General features: G+C 43.1%; 1 protein-coding gene across 7 annotated transcripts in view; it reads right to left on the bottom strand.

Moving 5' to 3' along the window:
• Nav2 (neuron navigator 2) overlaps positions 1–23,049 on the bottom strand; it is a 686,981-nt gene that overhangs the window by 278,602 nt on the left and 385,330 nt on the right. The window contains exon 1 of one of the 7 annotated variants that reach the window (XM_074042828.1): positions 9,291–9,917. The exons of the other annotated variants lie outside the window; for them this stretch is intronic. The gene's annotated coding sequence lies outside the window, so the exon portion shown is untranslated. Of the gene's footprint in view, positions 1–9,290; positions 9,918–23,049 lie in introns of those variants that run through there. 7 annotated transcript variants of the gene reach the window in all.

Below are 23,049 nucleotides of genomic sequence, written 5' to 3'. Positions count from 1 at the left end.
TGAACTTGGGCAGACTCACTCCAGAGATTGCCCTTCATTTCACCACACCACACCTGGAATATCCACATGGGCATATTTCAGTTCAGCCACATCTTCCCAAAGTGGTTCCAATGTGGTCATTGCACATAGGGCTACCAAGATCCATGTGTTTGACCCATATTTTCACTGATGGAGCCCAAACTTGCCTCACTCATATGAGAAGACAAAGATCCTGAACTACCACAGGGTACATTGCCTGGGGAGAGGTGAGCCTTAGAGCAGGACCAGGAAAGCAAAGTGGGAGACAGTGAAGACAAAGTTCTTACCATTTAGCAGTCTGGAGGAATGCTGGCCTGGAGAGGACACAGCAAAGGCAAAGGTACCCAAAGGTGACAGCACCAGGCACATTCTCATGTCAGCAAAGAAAGCTGCTTTATAGCCACTGGGAGGAGAGGGGCCAATGTGCTGGCCACAGTCAGGAGACTGACTGCATTATCACAGGCTGACTTGGTGTCTACCACTCTCTACTCCCCACCATGAGATGTGGCCCTACTGTTGCCAAACTGGTTGGACTACGTCATAGACAGTAAAAATGACCTGTCTGGCTGCCATGTCCCTGATCAAAGCTAATTCATTTCAAAGGCAACTGCCAGCAACTTGGAGATTGCAATCAGACAGAAAAATAAACTATAAGGTTACTTCAGGGGTTAAAAAACAAAACCTCCCTGTAAAGACAGAGCTATTTTCTGTGCTTCTGAAATTTTCAGTCCTAATAACCCCCTAAGGAAACTTATCAGATACTAATTAAGAAATACATTTGGGTCCTGAGTTAAGACCCTGGTGTTCATTTGGCCTCATACTTTATTTCTCATGGGGAAATTTTCTGAAGCTGAGAGTTTAAATAAATTACCCAAGGCTAGAGACTAGACTGGGATCCCAGGTGTTTGGAGAGCCCAGCTTTGTTCCAATCATCCTGGCACTGCAATCATGGCACAGTAAGAGCACAAAGAGGTTCCAAAAGACATGCACATACACCCCCATGCAGACACACGTGCACATCCATTCTCCTTTCTTTTCTCTCTTTCTTTAGAAAAACAAAAGATAGCCAAGCTATCAAGCTAGAGTCACACTAAGCTGACATCTAAGGATAATTTACTTTAAGATCAGTTCAGGGTCTGGATTTTCAGAGCCAAGAGCAGGTCCAAGGGGGATACCTAGAAATGGAAAAAGTAATTCACACTTGATAGGTTAGAGAAAATGGGAGTTTTTCTTACTTCTCAAACCCTGAGAAGTTCTATGAAGCTTTTAGATATGCCTAGGAGGGGCAACCTTACCTGAGCTCCTGGAAGCCAGCTGGGGTCCTTCCTTTCTTTCCTTTAGTGAGGCTGTGGTTCAAACATCCAAAAGACCCCACAAATCTCACAATGGTCAGAGGTGGGGCCCTGCTCCCTCCCCTGTGCAGAACTGCATTCTACAGGAGGAACTGCAGTCTTGCTAGTGGTGGACCCAAGTACAGTATGGGTGATTGGTGGGGATGGGTAGGTGTGATGAGCACTGTGAAACTGCCACTAATGTCACAGTTGCATTAATCAAACATTATGTCCATTTGCAAAAGATGAGGGGTGCCAGGAAATTGCAAGATGCATTCTTCAGGTCAAGTTTGAGGCCCTGGCTGAAACCCAGAGCAGTGAAAACAATGTCTCCATCAAGTTACTCTTGTGCAAAGGAGTGAGTTCCAGCCAACTCCTACTGCTGACTGGTACTGAGCCTTCACAAAGTAGAGTCTCTCAGGCCTCTTGTGTCCCCACCAATATATGTGGAATAAGGAAAGCAGGAGACAACGAAAGGAAGGAAAGGAGTTCAGAAGGCACCCACCCGCAGGATCTAGCTATCACTACTGCATCTGGGACTCTACTCCCTTCACAGTTTGCAGATGCTCTGCAGGAAAAGCATACCTAGCAGAGGCAGGCAACATACTTTCTGAAGCTCAAGGGGGATCCCCAGCCTCTCCTCTCCTCCATGCCAGTAGGGCAGGTGTTCTAGCCAGCTGCAGCCCAGCACCAAAGTTTACATCTTGAGAGACAGAAGATTCATTACACAGACCAACTGATCCCAAATCACCTGTTGCTTATCCCCATGAAGACCCACTAGGTATTTTACTCTGCTCACTTGGGGTTGTTGCTTCTTAACAGGGTTTTGGCAACATGGCCTTAATTCTCTGTGCATTTTCAGAACTAACCCAGTTAATACTCTGGAATGTCCTCTTCCTTATCTTTTTTACATCCCATAAACATGATCTATATGGTAGTTTACCACATGAAGCCAAGGATCCCTGGAGTCCTTTAGGTGACTCAATTAAGGCCCCTGAGATTTCACACAGGCATAAGAATGTTTACAATCCACAAGAAAAGGAGCGTGACTGGCACACCTGCGACAGGGCTGATAGGTGATAACATGGTCTCATGCCATCCCTGCTAAACCCTCAGGATGAAGTTCCTGCTGCTGAGACCTTAGCAAGGTTCTGCAGGACCCAGCATGCACTGCCTTCAGCTCCCTCTGGCTCTCCCTGAGTGGAGTGAGGAGATGAGTACTGAAGGGGTTAAAAGAACCCAAGTTGGGTATTCCCAGAATTTTAGAGCTATGGATTTGGGGATTTTGCTTTCACAAATTGATAGATAAACAGAATGGAGTCAAGCATACTGAGAAAACAGTGGGTTTGAAGTCAGTTAAATCTACATTTAAAATTCCCCTCCACCATCCACTTTGTAGCTTTAGGCAAGTTACTTAACATATGGAAACCTCAGCTTTTCTCTATCTGGAAAACGGGTATCAAGGGAAGGGAGCTGTGAGATAACCTATGTAAAGCACTCAGCATAGTGTTCAGTACAGTGTTAGTTCTCAGCACCCCCAACCCCATCTTGGGCTTCCAGCGTAGAGTAAAACTAACCTGTTGTTTCATCCACAGTGAGAAATATGAGGACTCCTCTCTATTGGCAGCTCCCTTCCAAAAACCTGAGTGTCCTTTCTACTCATCCACACTCAGGCCCAATCTCTCCCTCCCCACATCTTTTTAAAGCCATTTTCCCAGGCAGAGGAGATTGGTAGTGACGATTTCAAACCAGATTTATGAAAACCCATAAGTAGAAGATTAAAATTCCAAATGTCATCTGGATAAAGCAGGCCAGATGCTTGAAGACTTGCAAAGGCCTCAAGCTCTGCATTAGCAGAGGCATCAGAGCAGTCAAGGAGTTCACATTCGAGCATTGCTCTGGTTGAGAAGGGAGTTCACTTGGGTCTATTACAAAAAAGAAGAACTACATTTTAATTGGGTTGAGTTAGCAGGTTCACTGAATCTGCTCAATGAACCATCAGCTGGTGTTTTGTGTGGAATTTTATTCACTGTGGTGCAAGCATGACCCAAATTGGTTCAGTGATGCTTTTCCAGGGTGGGAGGAAATATGTTTGTCTATCATGAGAACTTTGCCAGGGCCAAGAGGGATGAGATGAGACCAGGACCACCAGGACAGGAAAGCCTCACACACTAATCAACTTCAGCTAGCCAGAATCACCTCCCACAATCCCCAAACAGCTGAAAATGGAAAGTGACAAATATTTCCAGGAACTTTTACCATATGCAAGTCGACCATGATGAAAGTTTTGCACTCATGTACTCCTGACTTCATTTAGTTCTTATGACTACCTGATGAGGGTCGCTGTTCACTCAACTGTAGAGGATGGAGACCCACACTCAAGGACGCTAAACAAGCTTCCCCCCTCCACAAAGTGATAGGGAGGGATTTGAAACAGGTATTTCTAAATTAAAATTCCATTTATGGGCTTAAAATAGTCTTCTTTGCATCAGGAGCACCACAGGTCATTGTCTGTTTCCACAGGGCCTGGTCCATTCCCACTCAGTACCATAACCAGAATAGATCAGATAGAAAGATAAATTGAATCACTATGTCACTGCCAAGGCATTAAAAATCTTATAGAAAAGAAAAAGGGAGAGTGAATGGTGGTTTGAAAGTAGTCTTTGGTCATAGTTGAAGATCAAAACTATTAGTGAGGGAAGAAAAATGCTTTTCAGAAGGAACCTGGGTCACCAGCCAAACGGAAAACCTAACACCTCCTGAGATTCAGGCACTGTTAGGGCAAGAGTTCATGCTCTTTGAAAAACCATTGAAGAAGGAGGGGAAAAACCTGAATGCACAAAAAGCTCATCTACTGCTCCTATTTCTTGGCTGCTGTCTACCTCAGGCCTTTTCTATTGCCAACCAAACCCACTTCTTCCTCCTAGATCCATCTACACACCTCCATCATGTCATTCTTCTGCTCTCAAACCTCCAGTGATCCTTTGTCTTATTTGAGGTGATACAGAATCCATAGCTCATTCAGAGCTCATTATAACCTGGTTTTGCCTTACCTCCACCCTCATTTCTCACCATGGAAAGGCAGTGTGATTTATAGGCTGGGCATATTGGCTTTAGGATCAGATTAACCTTAGTTTAGCTTCATTGCTCAGTTGCCTAAGAATCAATGTGACCTTAGGTGGATTACTTAGGCTTTCTGAGGCTAAAATAAAGAGAAATAAAATTCAGAGAAAGAACTAACTACCTTAAATAAAATGTTTGCAGTGCAACATACCTCACCTAGAAAGGGGTTGAGAAAAAGAAGGTTGACCCAGATCGAGCCAATACTGTTCTTCCTATGACCTCGCTGGTACTTACTGCTTATTACCCTATATTTGGGACTTGCACACTTACCCTGGTTAGTTCTCTGCCTTATCTTCTTGTGGCCATTTTATCTATTGGCACTTACAATCCACTTCAGCCTCCTCCTATGTTCTCCTCCATCTCCTCCCACTCACATTTTTCAGAGTCCACAAGGCTAACACATTTCCCAAACATCCCTTGCAGATGAAATTCTGAGAGTAATCCAAGTTCTATTAATGAGTTGTACCTATATGATGTCTGAAAACCAGGAGCAAGGCAGAGGACTTTTTTTTTTTTTTTGCTGGAAAGAGAAGGAGGATGTAGTTAGACTCTTAGTTTCAAGGCCAAAACACTACAGCGGAGATACAGAAGTGCTCAGGTGTGGTGGGGTGGCCTTGAAACCAAGAATCTAACTGTACTCTCCTGATGTCTGTTCTCCCAGAAATCCTGTAAGCACTCAATTCCCTGTATTAAATCCCTTTTTGCTTGAGTTAGTTAGAATGGCTCCTAAGTCCTGCACTGACCACAAGTGATAATTCCCCAGTTGCTCTTTGGCTTCTTAAGCTCAGTAACTAAGTACCACCTCATCTGCATGCAGTTTAGTGCCTGGCCTGCTCTTAGGAGCTGCTCACTATAAGAGGACATCAGTGATCCAGCTGATCATTTTCATCCTTGGATCCAGCTCAACCTAAATGGCCACCTTCTCATAGCTCCTCTTACAGCCACTACAATCTGTGGAATTGACAGATGGGAGTGTCCATTGCCTAACTGCGCCCATGGCCAAGGAGGCTACAAAATTTTATGCTAGGAAAAGAAATAACTGCCAACATTTGTCCCATGACAAATGTGCTTCCAGGGAAGAATAAAAAAGCAGATCTGTCACTGACACATTTCTACCACACTGTCCAGTCAACCTGAAGACGCAAATCCACCTCTAAGTCTTAGACTAAATAAAACTTTCTGACCATTTCTGTGACCTTCAGTAGTTCCTCCTCTTTCCCTTGTCTTTTCTCTCCTTTTCTTTCTAGTCATTAAGGGTTAATTTATGGGCTGGAGGTGTGGTTCAGTGGTAGGGTCCATGATCAGCATTTGTAAGGTTCTGGGTTTGATCCCCAGCACCACATACACAGAAAAAGTTAGATTTCTGTGTCTCACAAAATGTAACCGATGAACCACTGGTGGTATAATTTATATGATTTTAGACTGTACCCTGGTAGACATCTTATCTTAATAGTTAGATATTTATTTTTATGATTACTTTCAATTATGCCCAATAATGTTGCTTTTGCATTTATAGTTAGAACAGTTTCCTCCTTACATATTTATTCAAATTGAGTAGTCAATTTGAAGAAAACTAGTAAATAATAAGCAATACAAGTGGCAGACAAATATGGAAAAAACTGCAAATATGGTATAAGAATGACTAAGCTTGGGTGACATTGACTTAAATCAAATCTTACAAACACATTTACTGGGGAATTTCAAATATCTAATCTACTTAGTTATCAAAACAGTGTGAGATAGCTCTGAGAGTGTCCACAGTTCATTTTAAATAACTTTCTGTCTCATTTCTCAAGCTCTTGGGAATAATTTGGCTTTAAAGGGAAACTGCCAGCTGGAGTCAGGAATGTCAGTAACCTCACAGGCTGCGGCACTGGGCAGGATATTCAGCCGCCACTCCTGTACAAGGAAACAAGTGAGCGCCTACTTCATAAGGTACCAAGTAGTATAGAAAGATGCCTTTTAAATTAAATCCTCCATCTCAATTTAAATTAAATTATTTAAATTGTTTTTTTCCTGATTCTAGTTTTCAACATACAGAATCTTGAAATTGGGGAAAGTAAAGTTTTATAATAAATTATTAAAATAATGAGTGGAAAGTGGGAAAAGCCGCAAAGCTATGGCTACAGAACGAAGGAATCCCAAGATACAAATCACAGTTACACAAAGAAAAGGAGGTTGGCATTTTCTCTCCATCCATCCCATAAATATGCTTTGGGGACCTCTCTACTAGCATACTCTTTCTAAGCGGTCACAAGAGATAAGATCAGGAACAAAGCCAAGAAAGTAACTCACAACTAAACAGGGTAAGATGAGGCCAAATCCCCTGTAGATCTGAAATGGCCATTTTTAACAGAGATGTCAGAAAGTGTATCCTAGAGCACCTTTGATAAGGAAAAAAGTAAGCATGAGGCCCTGAGTTCAAACCCCAGTGTGGCACTCCCCAAAAAACAAACAAATAAATAAATAAGAACCACGATAAGGGGAAAAGTCTTCTGGGGAAATGGTGGCTATAGTCATTGTCAATAACAGATCTATTCATTGTAGGGTGGGGTCCTGCCTGCTTTGTCAGGAAAATGAGTTCTTCTGCAGCTTTGTGGAGGTAAGAGATCAGAAGTCTAGCTATAAGACTAGGATCTTAGGCCTGAGAAAGTCAGAACCACATAGTATGACCAGGATAACAACAGTATTTGTGTGTGGCATCCTGCAGTAAGAGGGAGAGAGGAGGCACTGCTGACTGAGTGGAGGTGAGAATTTCAAGTATAGGAGCTCCTTCTCAGAGGACTTTGCTTAAGTACCCTGTCATTCCTTCATTTGGCAAATATTTATTCAGCCAGGTACTGGGAATTCAGTAGAAAATCAGACAGACATGTCACATGGGTGACTTGGATGACAATAAACACACTGATAAACAAGGCAGTTTCAGTGCATCATCACATGCTGAGAGGTCAGTAAACAATGTGTGTAGACATAAGGCCATGGCTGAAGGGGGTACTATGGTTGGAAAAAGGGGGCCAAGGAGGCCTCTCTTCTAAGTAAGGGGAACAACCAAAACAAAAGCCCTGAGGTGGGAAGGAGCTGAAATTGCAGAATAGAAAATAGTCCCAGGGCTTATAGTTGAAGAAATAAGGGTACTGTGAAAAATGTCAGGAGGCAGGCAGGGGCCAGATGATAAAGATTCTTTGAGGTCATGGGGGTGGGATGGGGAAGGGTGTGGGGGGGTGATGGATTTTATTTTATGTGCAATGGGCAGCCACAGAAAGAGAGCAATGTAATGTAATTTAAGTTCTCGGTGGGGTGGAGAGAGGAAGCAGGGACCTAAGACACAAGAATAATCCTGGTGCAAGAAGCTGGGGCCAGGTGATGGTAGTGGAGAGGGAAAGAGTGAAGAAAGCAGTTAAAAAAAAAAAGCTAGCCCTGGCCATGCTCAGCCTAGAATCAAAGCTTCCTGGGTGAATCATTAAAACTTGGCTGGAAATTTAGCTGACTTGATTGACTTTTCTAAATACTTATCATTCACATTCATATCATAAAAGTAAAACATTATATACATATCCAATAGTTCTAAACAAAAAATGGATAACAAAAGACATCATCAATTTTAAAAGATTGCTCTGATATAATGTATACACTGAGACCTTATTATAGAAAAAGGATTCACTCAAAATTGAATCGTGGGGCCCTCCCTGTCTTCCTCTGCCCCACTCCTCACAACTATTCTTACTTCACAGTTTCAAAGTTAAGCACCCAAATCCTCTCCAGAACGAACTGTAAGTTCTAAGGAAGAATGTGTTCTGGTATTATGCTTCAGTAAGCCCAGAAGGCATGCCCAGATAAGAGTATTAAGGGTACCTACTAATGTAGCCAGTGCAGCCAGAAGTCTCAAATAAAGCAGAAGAGATGTCCCAAAGGAAGACATAAACCAGAGCCTACATGCCCACAGAGGCCAAGTGGTCTCCACAGTTGCTGGCAAGTTTGCAGAGGAGGCCTTCGCCTACCAGCTGCCTCCGAGAGCAGAAATGTGGTGCAGCTCCAAGGAGCAGACCTTTCTTCCCCCGGAACCGGATGTTCATACCAGCCAGCTAGAACACAGCTCTTCAGTGGGCTTGAAAGTGGTTCTTGTTTACAAGAAGTGCTCTTCCCTGGAGTAGCCCAGGGTGTCTGGCTTGGCACAAGAAGCCAAAGGGCTGGCCCAGCCCTTCAGAGAGCAGGAGGAAGGGTGTTGACGCCCCACTTAGACCTACATCCCCTAGCAGTGACAGCTTAGACTTCCAGGAGAATTTATGGGAGAGAGGAGGGAGCTAAAGGAGTCATGGCAGGTAGGAATGTCACTGACACAGGAGCTCTTAAAGCCTGTGACCTGGACCTAAGCATATTGTGTTGGGAAACAGGTAGGAAGGTCCCCTTTTAGTCTCTGATGACCTCTTAGTCCCATCAATCATCCATGAATGTGCACAATACTCAGGGCTGTCTTTCCCTCATGGGTGCCCAGTGTTGGTGCTGGACAGAGATAGCAGGAGAAGGTGAACATTCGCTAGCACCTGCATGGTAACATGCAGCCTGATTAAAGTCTCTCAGGGACAAATTACCATCTCCATACAGGAGGGGCATAAGTGAAGCCCAGAGTCATGTAACCAGTGCATGGCAAAACTGAGGTTTGAATGAGTCAATCCCAACTCCCACACTTTTCCCTCACCTGCCATCTGCTGCTGCCCTCTCCTCCTGCCAAGCTCTCTTGAGGGAGACTGCGTGCCTGCTCTTGGGATGGTTACAACCAAGGCTTTCCATCCAACCATTCAGCCAACCCCAAGCTCTTACCTAGCTTAAGAAAAGTGATGATCACTGATGTCCTCACTTGGGAGCTCTTTTAGAGGAGAAGAGAAGTCTATAGCACCCCAACTCTGCTGTCCTGGGTATTTGCCAACACCAAGAGGATGAGGACTCCCTGCAGGGTGAGGGGCTGCTCTGAATAGTGCTCAGGCACTGCTTCCTCCTCCTGGGCCAGTGTTTGCTCCACGGGAAAGAAAGGAAAGGAGCTTGGAGGGCCTGACTGCTCATAGGCTCCAGGAGATGGTGTGTGTGGCATGTGTGCAGGCGGGGCATCGAAGGGGAGGGCTTCCAGCATGCAATTCCATTGCCTTGCCCTCTTGTCATTTGGCAGCTGCTGGGGTGGTAATCATTAACTTGGGAAGGTGCTCCATCCTGCCTTGGTGTTTTTGGTGTAAGTGATGTCCACCCCCGGCAGGACTTTCTGTAACCAAGGATAGGTTCAGTTCCAACAGTTAGTGCTCAAGAGCATAGACTCTTGGGTTCAAAATTGTGGCTCTCCCTCTTACTAGCTGCGTAACTTTGAGTAAGTTATTTTCTTCTGAGTCTTAGTTTTCTTATCTACCAAATGGGGACAACAATAGCACTTTTGCCATAGCTCTGATGTAGAAATAAATGAGATAATGCCACTTAGCAAGTGCTCAAAAAATGTGAAGATGGATTTAAAAATGCAGGTAATTTTCTTTTTTAAGTGAATAAGTCATTGAAGTCCCAGGTCTTCTCTGGAAGTGTTAGGAGGACCATCCCTAATAATCCTTCCCTTAAGAAGAAAAAGGAACAACTGTGAAGCATGGACTTGGTGTCAGACGCTGTCCCAACTGCCTCCCAAACATGGCACTCTCACGTGTTGGGAGAAAATAAAAGATTTGGCCACTGACTCAGGGCCTTCTGTAAAGGCAGTTCAGCTAGCTGGCTAAGCCAGAATGATTATACTGAGGAGGAATCCAAGGCTCAGAGATGTCAAATAACTTTCCCAGGGTGACAGAGCCAGTGAGCAACACTTGTGACTTACACAATAACAGACCAATATTCATGTAGTCCTTGTGCTGTGCTGTGACAGCTATTGTCCTGAGCCCTTGACATACACAAATGCATTTAATCCTCTGCATACCCCAGTGGAGGAGAGTCTATGATTATACTCACCTTGCAGGTGAGAAAAACTAAGGTCCAGATGGTTAAGCAAGTTCACACAGTGAAGAGCTGGGCTCTGAGGCAGGGTGACTCAAACCCTTTCTCTTAACTATTACCCTGACTCTGAAAAGCCCTTCCACTGTTCACTGTACTAGTCTTCCTCTAAGAATGAGAACTCATGGGTGTTGAGGACACTGTTCTAATAAGAGACAACTGAGTGGGAAGAAAAAATGCACTGGGCTGGAAGTCAGAGACATTGGGCTGTGACCTTTAGCAAATCACTTTCCCTCTTTGGATTTCAGTTGGCCCAGTATAAAAGGGTTGGTTTGGACTGGAGCTCTAACAGTATATGGTTCTCTGAATTGGACCATCCTCCTTCCTGAGGAAGACTATGAAGTCCATGAACATGTGGGCTGAGGTTGCTGACAGTCCCTTCCCCCAGCAGCCAAAGCACATCTCATGGAAGGAGACAGCGTGTGGCCGGGCGCATGATAGCCGCCCACAAGTGAGCATCAGAGCCTGGGAGATCCTGGGCAATTTACCAGGCCCTTGGTTTTTCCCCTTTGGCAAAGACAAGGAAATAACTTGCCTTGGTGAGTTGCTCTGAGGTCATAAAAATGGTCATAAAGCATTTTCCCAGATTCAAAGTCCGGGTTTGCAAAGTGCTCTTGAACTCAGCCATGAGAAGGGTAATCAGAGAAGTCGGGACTTTGCAGGATTCCCAGAAAGCAGTCTGAGAATGTAAAGAATCTTCATTACTTCTCCATGCTTCTTACAGCTGAGAGTCTGGTCCAGAAAGGGGCAAAAGGCCCCAGTATTATTTCAATGCAACTCAGGAGATATGCAAAACAGTATGGTGCTGTTTTGCACAGCTATGTGCTATCCTTTCCCAAAAAGCCTTCACGTCTCCTATTGGAGAGATTCTCAGAGGGTATGAGATTTGTCTGCCTCAGATCAAGACCTGTTGAGGAATTCATTTCCAAGATGAGACCTAAGTACACTTCTCCTTTACCAACGTGCCAAATTCTCTTCTCTTCTCCTCCCTCCCCTTCCCTCCCCTCCCCTCCCCTCCCCTCCCCTCCCCTCCCCTCCCCTCCCCTCCTCTCCTCTCCTCTCCTCTTCTCTTCTCTTCTCCTCTCTCTCTCTCTCTCTCGTTTTAATCTGTGCCTTGATCCAAGTCATTTATTCAATATCCACCATGGGCCAGGCACTGTGCCATTTGTGCATTCCAGTTACTTCTAAATGCTACAATAACAGCAATGCCTGACAATAGCATCAGGGTCTTAAGTCTTGGGGTTGGAAGGAAAGAAGCAACCTTCTTAGGCTGGAGGCTTGAGAAGGTCAAAGAATGGGGTTTCAATTACTTGCTTAAATACTGTTTAATAATTTAGCATTGACAAGTATTACCATTCCTCCAGTTGGCAATGAGTTCTTGGGCACCTTGACTTTAGTAGGCAATGTGTTAATAATCCTGAGAAGTTCAAAGAAGAAATCTGGCATATTGCTGATTTTATTGGAAGACTAATTCCAGAGGTCTGCTGTTACTAATTTTAAATTAGAGAAATGACACCTCTCTCCCTCTAGAGGAACAAAGAGATTAATTCTTTATCTAGTCAACACATATTTATGAGCACCCATCTTATGCCTGGTGTTGAAGGGGAGGGGTACTTTTAAAAGCAGTCAAGCAAGATTCTCACCCTCGTGGAGGCTGGTGATCTGATTAAGAAGCCAAACAATCACAGACTGAGATAGGGGCTATGAAGGAAAAGCGGCAGGGGACTGAGATTTTGAAGGCAGTACCTGAGTGACAGATAGATTAGGGAAGGCCTCTAGGAAGAATCTCCATTCATTCTAAAGAATGGGAGAGAAGCACTCATGAAGAGAGTTGGGAGAAGAGCATCCCAGGGCTACAGAACAGCTGGGGAAACTCCCTGAGGTGGTATGGAGCTTGCAGAGTCGAGGGAGAGCAGGAAGTATGGTGTGGCTGGATCCTGGTGAGCAGTAGAAGGAGGTGACAGAGGGCAGGGAGCAGAGCAGATCATGCAAGGGGCCTTTAAGCCATACTGAAGATTCTGGACTTGATTCTCTGTACAAAGGGAAGACACTAAAATGTACTTAAAGCAGGAGAGCAAAATCGTGTTGTTTCTCCTTTGATACTGCTTGGTGCTACGTGGAGAATGGACTGAAAGCCAGTAATGGTGAAACTACGGGGACAGTTAGGAGACCACTGCACCTCCCCAGATGACTAATGAAGGAATTCTCGGTTATGAGACAGAAGTGGTCTATAGGTGAGGGCCAAACTAAGTACTTGCTCTTGTGATGAAGGAATATGGTTGAAGAGGAATCAAGAATGAGGACTCGAGTTCTGGTGTGAGCAGCTGGTAAAAGGTGGAATCATTTACTACAGCAGTTCTTAACCAGGGTCAATTTTGCCCTCAGGGAACATTTTTGATTATCATAACTAGGGGTTGCTACTAAACACGTCATAAAGGGAAGACTCCAGGGATACTGCTAAACATCCTGCAATGCACAAGATAGCCTCCCCAAGATTTAACGGGCACCAAATGTCAATTAATACCAAGGTTGAGAAACCCTGTTTCATAGAAGTGGAAGAGCAAGGATGGGGTGTTACTTAGTGCCACATCTGGGACATATTACATTTGAAATATTTATGTTAAATTATCCTTGTGTGGAACCACACTGCTTGGAATGGAGAAAGCTGGCAACCAGGCTCTGTAAGACTCAAGAAATTTTAGGACTCATGAGCAGCTTTCTTGCTCGCTAAATTATGAAAGCAATTTCATAAAATCACAAAAACATGAGTCTTTACACTGGCCATTCACCCCATTTGCAACCTTCCCTTTCTCCACCCCAAATTCAACCTACTCTCCATCCCAGCTCCAAGTCCTAGGTTTGTGAGTCTTCCCTAAAAACCTCTCCTGCTGGGTCTGAATTCAGAGGAGTCTGTCTTTTCTAGCACCTTCTTAGGTATACATCTACTGTCACACAAGTATTCCTTTAAGATTGCTGATTTCCTTGTGAGGAAAGGACTCTGCCAATCTTTTTGACAAAAACACTGAAGCTAAGACAAGCTAAGTCATTTGTCCAAGGTCACATGATTTAAACCAAGTAATTATTATTATTATTTTAAATTTCTTTGTTTGGTGGTACTAGGGATTGGGCAAGGGACTTTGTGCTTGTTAGACGAGCACTCTATCACTTCAGCCATGCTCCAGTCCTTTTGCTTTTTAGTTTTTTTGTTTGTTTGTTTTTTTCAGATAAGTTCTCCTGCCAACTCTGCCTTGACGGGGTTTGAACTGTAATCCTCTTGCCTCTGTCTCCTGCATAGCTGGGATTTAGAGTGTGTACTACCTTGCCCAACTGGACTAAGTTCTTTTTGTTGGTAAAGTCAATTAATTACACAGGGCCTCTCTCTCATCTCTGATGGCACTGGGTCCACGGCCTCTGAGTGATTTTCATATCCTGCTCAGAGCTGAGCAATTGGCATACTGTTTTCCATGCACATAAGAAGATGGCACCCAGTTCTTGCTGGGTAATTTGTAGAAGTGTGTGCCCTCTGTGTTAGTCTGGCTGCATAGCTAGTCTGTGAAGAGCCTGCATAGCAGGCAACCATGTTGGGAAAGAACGGAACATCTCCCTTTTTCCGTTTTCCCTAGTTCACACTTGGGTTCCCAGAAGAAGGGTGCTCCGTTAGTTTCCTAGCTTCTTTCTCCACATCCAAGTCACTCTTCCCCAGAAGGAGCTATGTCTAATCTGGCCTGGCAAAGGTCAATGTAGTTGGCCTGCTGTATTCACAGATTCCTTGTTTGTTTATCCAACCAATGACAGATTGAAGATACTAAAAAAAAAAAAAGAATTATGCTTGTACTGAACATGGTCATATTTTTTCTTTTTTTATTCCCTAAACAATACAGTATAAGAACTGCTCACACAGCATTAACTTTGCATTAGGTATTGTAAGTTTGTATGTAATCTAGAGATGATTTAAAGAATATGAGAAGATACAGGTTATATGCAAATACTATGTCATTTTATGTAGGGACTTGAGCATCACAGATTTTGGTATCTATAGGAGTCTTATCACCAATCCTAGCTGGACACTGAAGGACAACTATACTGGGGGGGCACCCAGTTACCTGCAGGTTAGGTTTCTATGTTTAAAGCCAGGTTCAGGGGCTGTTCCGTCCTGTTTAATTTTGGGGAGGGGCCCCCTGGCCCTCTTGCTCTCTGCTTAGCATCTCTATCTGGAAGTTCAGATGGTGAGACAGGCTGGGTGGACCCTGTAGGCCAATTCTGGGGAGAGAAGGCAGGCAGCCTTCCTTTAGACTCAGCCCCAACTCAGATTCTTCACAATTTATCAGATATCCTGGATTTGGGAGTTAAAAGGTACTTAACCAGGTTAATAAAGGCCCAGTGGTCTTTGTTCCCAAGAGAGGAGGAGGGATGAGGACATAGTTGTCCCTTTGCACCATTTGGACCACAGTTTAGATACGCATTCAACAGAACGTGCAAAACGATATAAATAACATACAGCATAGTACTGCCAAACCCAATCCATCATTTCTTGTTCAGCACTCTCTCTTACTGCAGTCCCCTTTTGACTTTCTGATTTCTCTCAGTGACACAACTACAGTCTAGATTTCCCAGGCTAAAAAACTCAGAAATATTCCAACTGCCCTCATCTCTACTCACTGCTGACAATCAGCTAGCAAGCCCTGCTGGTTTGCATGCAGAAGAGCACTCCTACTTACAGAATGCTTGTTGCACACCACTGCCTAGCCTTCAGCTCATGCTTGCTAGAAAAACCCTTCAGAGCACAAACATTGGGAAGGAAGCATGACATCCCATCATTTTCCTATTTCCTGGAACCAAACATAGAACCTGGTACATGCAAAAACAAACAAAACCTGGAGCAATGTAATCTGATGCCATAAAAATTCAAGGAAGGATTGGCAGTGTGGCTGTAGCATGTCTTTTTCTAAATATGGCAATAAATATCAGAATTAAAGGTCTTCATCAGACCCCTCATCTCTCTAATCACAAAGCACAGCAATGCTCACATATAAGAGATAAATTAACTCATCTCTACTAAGCTGAGCCCCAGAACCCATCGACTCCATGTGGGGCACACAGTAAAACAAGGAAGTAATAATAACGATTATAATAATAAATACAAGTAACAATAAATACAAGTAACTAATAAATACGAGTAGTAATAATAAAAAAGAGTCTTATAATAATTTGATTCTGATATAAAGGGCCTCCAGATCTCAGCCGTGGCACTTATCTCCTATGAAGGTAGTCTTATTTTCTGTGAACATATGTACAAAAAGAAGGGTGCAGAGGACTGAGGAAGAGGCAGGCAAATGACAGGTGTAAGGTGGATTTCCATATTCCTTGTATTCCCTAAGCCCAGATTGTATGGGAAATCACCCTGGAGCCACGTGGCAGAAAATTCCTTCAATAGCTGCCACTGTCTAGGACATCCCAAGCAGCCACGGTACCCCAAAACACTCAACCTACATTGAAACCAAAGTGGACCTCTGCTGGGCAGGAACTGAACTGCAGCAAGCACCAACAAAGAACTCAGGAATTCCCGCTGCTTATTGCTGGGATTCACTCCAGTTTCTTTAACCTTACAATAAACAACTCAGATCTTATGTGATTCACTTTGTATTATGTCAAAAAATCAAAATGGTGACCTTTTAGCTGCTCCCTTGTTGAACATCTGGTGTGTGCCAGGAGCTGTGTCGTTTCTGGGGAATGTAAGGATGGGGCCTCCCCAGCACTTCTGCTTTGGCAACGCGAGCTGAAAGCAAGGTGGTGGTATGGGAAAGAGGATTCTTTATCCATACCTGCTACTGCCGACACACAATCAACAGGATTTAACAGCTTAAACGTATTGGAACCGTGCCATATATGGCCTTGAACTGCCAATTGTCCTTTTGAAGAAGGTTACTCCAATCATACATCAGTTTCCACATATCTATAATGTACAAGACTTCTGGGAAATAAGTGAAAAGGATAATGCTTCAAACTCCAATTTGCTCATGTTTTCTCTTCTCCTTCCCCTCCTCTTTGTCCTTTTTGACCAAGTACTGTTCAAGGAAGTCCATGAATAGAACTTTCTCCCGCCTTTCTGGTATAAGGTAGGTGTTCAGTCATCCTTTGCTGAGTAATAAGCATCGTGTGAAGGAGAAAGGGCAGGGAGCAGAGAGCACATATTCAGGAAACAAACCTATCTGTCCCCAAGTTTTCCTGAATTAGAAATCTATTTATTCAAATAAGGGCCTCCTTGAACCAAAACATAGTTCCGTCTGGAATAGTATCTAACAAGAGAGGCAATAAGTCAACTGCTAAGACTGAAAGCTAGCATACCTATAGCTCCCCACTTCTCCTCATGTAGTGCCCAGACATTACTGTGTGGAAAGAACATTTTCTACTGCAGTTAGCACTTAAAAAAAAAAAAAGCCAACCAATACAATAAACTCACTTCATTTAATTTCTAAACATGAACTCATTGCTATCTCAGGAAATATCACCTTACTCTTTAGATTAAATGTTATCCCAAGTCTAGGAGGCATTCAACAGTGAGAAAGTAATATACTTCAACTGGCTTCTCCAGGCTCAAGTTTCACCAAAACAAGTTTCATACAAAGATTAGCCAAGTACCAGGTAATGGGATATGGCAGGGTTACGTCATCTGCGGCCCATTTCCAAAGAAACATGGCTTTTCCAGGTGGAATTCTAAGTGCTCTCTTTTCTCACTCTTTAGAATTGTTGTTACACCAATTTGTAGGGTGGGGAATGGCAGGTGCACTGAAATGGGCTACAAGTGTTTCAGCTCTCTGAGTCCCTCTTTGCTCCATTGTGAAGTGGATTGTGGGAGGCTACTTAACATGGGGCCTCTTCCTGAACTACTATTTCAACATTCTTAGTCCTGGATTCTACTATCTAACTTTTCCTGTGGCTACCCTAACATGAGGTCCCCCAACTAGTCTTTGAGTCCAGTACTACATCACTGTGATTCTTATGATGTATGAGAATGAATGGAGACAACTCTTGGGCAGATCAAGAAGCCTATTTCTCAACTCCATTGCTCAGCTAAATTTCCAGCCCAATCCCTTCCCAGGCACAGTGAAAAAGAAAAATTCTTCACCTGATCTGATTATGATAGTAATGAATTTTTATTGACTGCTTATGCCTGTACTGAGTGCTTTATTTGCATTATTTCATTTAACTTTCACAAAATCTCTATCAGGTATCATAGCAGATGAAGAAGCTGAGGTGCAAAAATATTCAATGATTTGTTCAAAATCTTAATGTTGAAGGTAGCAGAACCCAAGATTTGAATATAGCTCTGTGTATTGGTCAGCTTTCCACTACTGTAGCAAAATACCTGAGATAAATTAATTTGAAAATAGGAAAGGTTTATTTTGGCTCACAATTTTGGAAGTTTAATCCATGGATGGTTGGTCCTCTTGATTTTGGGCCAGTGGCAAGTTGGTACATCATGTAGGGAGCTCATGGTAGAGCAAGCTGCTCACTTTATGACAGCTGAAAAGTAAAGAAAGAAGAAAAGGAAGGGCCAGGGTCCCAATGTCCCCTTCAAAGGCATGTTCTGATATGATGGGAAGATTTCCATCCTCTTTCACAGTGCCACAGGGTGAGAACCAATCCTTTAACACATGGGCCTTTGCAGATACTTATCCAAACCACAGCAGGCTATCTGATACCATAGCATCTCTTATACTTGGAATGACCAAGTATTAACTATAAATGCCTCTCATTTTCCCCAAGACAAGTCAATTTACAACAGTATTCACTGTAATTATTAAGTAGCACCCCCCTCTCACCCTCAGGAAAGAGGACTTAGATTTTTCAGTCACTACATACGGTGCCTGCCTGAAGAGAAGTAACAATTATGATAACAATTATTACACAACAGTGTTACTTTGACAGTGAAGCTGTCCTTAACCACCATGCACTAAGGAGTGACTTCCTCTGCTCTTCCTACATTTTATTTTATATTATATTTTTCTCTATGCCACCCATCCCCATAACAGATAATATATGTTTTGCTTATCATCTGTTTCTTCCACTAAAATATAACTTCATAAAGGCAATATTTTCTTTTTATTTACTAGCGTGCTCCACATATCTAGTAGATGTTTCATGAACATTTGTTAAATGAATGAAGGCAGCTGCAGCATGAAAACAATAGCTAACATTTACTGAGCATTTACTATGTGCTAGGTGCAGCTTTAAACACATATATTTTATCAAACAACTCCAAGTTTGCTACAATTATTATTATCATTTTACAAATGAAGAAACTGAGGCTCAAAGAGATAAAGTGACACTTTCTCAAAGTGACACAACTGGTAGCAGAGCTCAGAAAGAACAGAGACCACCTGCCCCAGTGTCTACACGTCTAGCCACTACTCCAAGTCTAATAGCAGAGGCATGGCACACACCAACAGCTCAAAGATTTCAGGCAGCATGAGACCAAAGGTGGGCTCACACTACTGTCTATCAGGGTTCACAGGAGGTGGAATGGCTCTGGAGGGCTTCTTAGAAGAAAGGAGACTTGGTATGCGCTTTGGAAGATGGGGTAGCATACAGACAAGTGAAAGAAACAATGGGAGCAGAAAATCAGCAGCTGACCATGCTGCTTAGAGTGAACAGCTTTTCTCTGGAAGGTCTAAAGTACCGCTATCTCCCAGCGCTCCTGGAATGCCACAGAAGAGCAGGGCTTCATCCACTAGTAAGCAGCATCCTGTAAGAGTTCTGACTAGCAATAGTCTGTTAGTCTCAAATCCTGAAACTTCACATCAGTGACAATGCCAGAGAAATGGGCAGGAGCATCAATTGCAGAACAAGTCTCACACCTATACCCTAGACATCTATCCCCTTAAGTCCAGGGCACATCCTTGAGCTGGTAAATCCCTATTTAAATCGCCTCACCTTCCATAGATCTGTTTGTGCTATGGATTCTACTGCATACTCTGCAAGCACACAGCTTGATTCACACGATGACAAAGATAATGCATAATACAATTCCCCATGTTATGACTCCAGGTAGTCACTATTTTTAGCAGGACAATCCTTTTCTACTTTCTAGCCCTTCCAAATGTGTCCATCTTGTTTCCCTGTTTAAACAATCCTTCAACTTATTCTAACAACTCACTCCATACCCATTCTTAGGCTCTTACACTGCTTCTCTACCTCTCTGGCTACAGCTCTTATAACATCAGCGTCAACACATCTGTCACAACATCTGAATCTAAAGAACAACCCTTGGGATGAGCCCTGGGCTGGAAGCTGACTGGATGGTGGCAAACTAGGCCACATGTCCTGGAAAGCTTAGGCATTCCCGAAGAAAACCTTAGCCACATGTCTTCTGGGTGGGTGGCATTATATGACAGAAGTCAGAAACAAAACCAAAAATTTTTTGGTTTTTTTCAAGCTCCATACAAAAATAATATGTAAGTAATGTAAGTATTTCTGGGTCACCAGAAGAACCAATTATAAATCTCTACATCTCTATTAACACAGAAATGAAGGAAAACATATTACCTCAAAATGTCATCTGCAGAAAGATGCTTAGTAACTTTAGGGTTTTGCTTTTCTCTCCTCTGATATTCTAGTCTTTATTTTCTCAGTAACTAACCAAAGTCAAAACCTTCCTCTATGGTTTCAATTCTGAAAAGTATATCAAGGCTCATTACCTGCCACAGAAATTCATATAGAAATGTTCCTGTATATTTCAACCTAGTTTCTTTTTTTTCATTACTTTTTATTAGGATATATTCATTATTCAGGAGGGGAGGTGGATTCACTGTGGCAATTCCAAATTGGCTTATACTGTACATTGTCAACCTGGTTTCTTGAGGAAAGGATGGAATTTCTTGTTTCTGAGATTTAGAGACTTAGCAAAAAATGGATGTGATTTCAATACCTGGGAGATAGTAAAATCTATGCCAGTTACAATTAGTGGAAAGCAGGAGGAAGTCTTGGAAGGTCCTAAAAGCAGAGATTACTGACATTGTCCAGCAGGTGACAGAAGTAACTTCAGATGAAGGTCAATGTGCTTTTTTATTCTGAAGAAAAGCAGAAGTTGCTGAGATGAGAATCAGCCTATACATGTAAAGAGGAACAAGACCTATGGTGAGATCCAGGTGTGTTAATTAGCTTGATGTTGGTAATCATTTTATTGTATATCCATAGATCCAAATCATCATATTGTATATCTTAAATATATGCACTTTTTATTTGGCAATTGTACTTCAATAAAGCTGGAAAAGGGAGAAAGTATGAAAGAGCATTAGTGTTTGGAACACAGTGTCTTGGGGAGCCTAGGAGCTCTTCAGTGTCCCAGCATCCTGGACCTTGAGATAAAGCAGTACACTGCAGAAAAGCAGATCCCAGGCCCCCCACCACACTCCTCCTGCAACCGATGACCTTTTTTAACCTGCTTGTTAGCATGGCTGCAGGCAGACCCAGGAGGTCTCTGACCAATGCCTCTGAGGGGAAGGTCAAAGGTCAAAGGCACATTCCCTCAGCATCATTATTCTCAATTAATCTTCATTCAGAGCCACTTTCTCCTTCATTTCAAGGAAGAATGCCATAGGTGTGTCCTGGAGGCCCTGAAAGGTGACAACCTGGCTCCCAGCATCAGCCAGACCAAAGAGGATAAAAGGCCAGAGCAGCTCACAGAGAGGCACCTCAGAGAAACACAGCAGGGAGTGTAGTCTCTATACACACTCTGCAGCCCCATCTCAGAGGTAGGCCCTGCAACTCTCTAGGGGGAATGGACATATCAGAACTGAGAAGTTCAATGCACAACCTTTGCCAAAGCAGAGCCTCTACAGTCACTAGCACTAACCTGAAGCAAGTAGCTGAACTCTCTGAACCTTAATTTCCTCATCTGGATAAATGGGACTATTATCGAACAGTTTCTGGTTCATAGGGGTAGAGAGAAGATGAAATAGAATCAGACATGCAAAGCTCAAGATAAAGCCTTCATACATGTTAGCTGTAAATATGATTATTTTAGTGATTTTTAAAAATCTTTCCTTGATGCTAAATGTATGGTTATTGTACAAAATTTGAAACATAAGGAAAAGTATAGACAAAAAAATTCCTAGTAATAATGTCCCTCCCCCATTTGCACTGTTGACCTTTGGTGGCATTGCTTTTGCATCTGAATAGAGACATGTACGTGCTATTGGATCATCTCAAAATCGCAACAAACATTCACTTCCCATCAACTAATTGCTGGACTCCGAGCTTGGAACCTGATACATTTTTTCCTAATTTTCATACTAATTCCACGAGATGCTATGGTCCCCACTTACAGATGAGAAGACCAAGGCTCAAAGAGGCTATACACTGGGCTCCAAGTCACACAGCCAGTAGCTTCTCAACACAGCTCTGATTGCAAGTCTCTGACTGGAATGCCCAGACTGTGCACTAGCTAGGACAAGCTGCCAGGGTGGTCTCTTTGGGTACGGTTTCTCTCACCATTCAACTCTACCACTTCTCAGGAATACCAGCTGCTCCAGCAGGGGCCTCATTGTTTGCCTTGCCTAAGACTAAAGATTCTCAAAGAAAGGAACTGAGGGTGATAAGGATGTTAGAACTACCTACATCGTGCTCCATGGCTGTGCCCAAGCTTATCCTCTCCCAGCGGGAGCTTCAGGCCTGAGCAGTCACCTCCTCTCTCTTTCTTTCATCAAAGGTCTGTGACCCTGTTGGATGTGAAGGAGGAACTACCAGTTACTGCCTTCTATCCTAGGTGGGCAGGTGCATTTCTGACATTCCCCTGCAGAGATAACACATAAAGATGCAAGTTTTGCCTCCAATTACTCTGGCCTTATATTTTTTTAAAATCCAATTAACTTTAAAATAAAACATGAAGCAAAACCTTTAGCTCCACTATTCAACCAGAACAGTAATTTTCAAGCTGTGGGTTAACCAACTTCAAGTTTATTGAACTGCATCAGTGATAAAAGTTCAGGCACCTACCTCTGGCCCCAGGCCCCATTCTGGGGCAGTTATTCACACACAATTGACTTCCAAGATGTTCCCAGGGAACTCCTTCCTGCTGAGGGCTACTAATGACTCTAAGGTAAGGAAGGTTTGTTTTCCCCAAGCTCATTAGCAGAATAAACCATTTACCCCCACAGCACAATGCAAAGTGGGAACAGAGACTATGTCCTATTTATCCTTAAAGAAAGTAATAATAATAACAACAGTAATAATAATGCTTGTTCCCACTTAATATGTACCCATGTTTCAGACTCTGTGCTGGATCCTGTTCTTAGATTATCTGATTTAATCTTTTCACAACCTGGGGAAAGAGAGCCATAAAGCCCCATTTTACAGAAGAGAAAAATGAATTCAGACATTAGTCTGAATTGAATTTAAACTAAGAACCTTCTGTGGGCAAAGCCTTTCACAGTAAACGTGGCCTGCTTCTCCACCAAGGCTGTGTATGCTGTGCACAGAGTAAGCACATGACCAAAAACAGATGTATCAATCCATCAATGATGAATGAACAGAAAGCAAATTAATGATGTGTCAACTCATGGTG

Source organism: Castor canadensis, chromosome 1 (genome assembly GCF_047511655.1).
Source record: "Castor canadensis chromosome 1, mCasCan1.hap1v2, whole genome shotgun sequence".
Taxonomy (NCBI): domain Eukaryota; kingdom Metazoa; phylum Chordata; class Mammalia; order Rodentia; family Castoridae; genus Castor; species Castor canadensis.
The sequence above is the reverse complement of the archived record's forward strand: the minus strand, read 5'-3'. Positions and strand labels throughout refer to the sequence as shown.